The following is a 1,416-nucleotide window of genomic DNA, read 5'->3' as shown; positions in this document are numbered from 1 at the left end:
TTCTTGCACCCGCATTTTGTGTTAAATTGTAGAAAGTACTTTTAAAAAAAAGAAAGAAAAAGGCAGCTTTTTTGGTATAACAAATTTTTAAAGTACTTGAAAAAGATTTTAACGTAAAACACTTGTCAAAATATGTAATCCATGGAGATGATGAGATTAATCTATTGGGGGGGTATGGAAGAACAAAGAAAAGACACATTATTTTTTCTTTAGATATGTGTAATAGATTTTTAATAACCTTTTTTTTGGACTAGCAAGTAATATATGCTGTGTGTGTAAAATATGGGTCACTGTAATACAAGCTATACTTAAACAGACTGAACCCCATTAGGAATATGTGCGACTAATTGATCTTGTGTGACAGTGTTGAGCTCTGGAACTATATTCCTCACCCAGTTTTCAGAGGGAACTTTCTGGATGTTCAGGGATATTACAGGAACAAGACTCACTATTTTAGCTGTTTTTATGGAATATATTTATAAATGGCACTCAGTACACATTAGAAAACTGACAATAGGTTAACTTTACATTTTGGCACATGCATTAAATCTGTAGTAAACATTAAAGCTGGTTATTTTTGTTAGTGTTATCAGAATTGTGATTCCTGTAAAGCTAATACATTGATCAGGCAGCAATGTAACTAAATTTTTGTTTTTAATATCACCGTGAAGTGATAGAGGTCACTGATTACCTCCTCCTTCAGGAACTGAACTATTGCTGTTAGTAAAAAGAGTGTGAAATAATACTAGTTAAAAAAACCAAACAACAATACACAACCCTAGGCCAGTGACTGTTACGGAAGAACATTAATTCAGTAAAAGATTGGAGATCTGTGCCTAGAAGGTTTGGTATGATACCAGTTGTGAAAAAGATAAAAGGTTTAACATCAGAGTAAGATCTTTTTGATGGCTGTATCTTCTAAGAAAAAAAAATACACTAGTACAGGCAACTTGCAAAGCATGTCTTCATGAACCAATTAATCCATTTATCTAAAATTAGAATTCAGCTATGCAGCATTTTTGCCAGTGTAATTTTTTTCATAAATTAGACGCAGAAGTAAACTGCTTCAGTGCAAAGAATCACATTTTAACTATACTTTTATTAAGCAAGCTAATGGCTGGTGAACACATGCATGTTTATCAAAACACTGTTACAGATAAATAATTAGTTAATCAGTTATAAATAACATACCCCCCCAATTAAGTCCTTTTACATAGACTAAGCAGTCATACCTATTAGCAAAATAAGGCATAATTTGCAACACACTACTTTTACTTGCATTGGTGTGGATATAAATAAGGATGTATTGATCCAATCTCAGTACACTACTGGCTCTTGGTAAGAAAAGTAGGTAGCATAACAGTTCAGATGTCTTAGAAGGATGTCTTGAGAGAGAGAGAGAAGGAAACTAGAATT

Source organism: Accipiter gentilis, chromosome 15 (assembly GCF_929443795.1).
Source record: "Accipiter gentilis chromosome 15, bAccGen1.1, whole genome shotgun sequence".
NCBI lineage: Eukaryota > Metazoa > Chordata > Aves > Accipitriformes > Accipitridae > Astur > Astur gentilis.
This window is presented reverse-complemented; position numbering follows the sequence as displayed.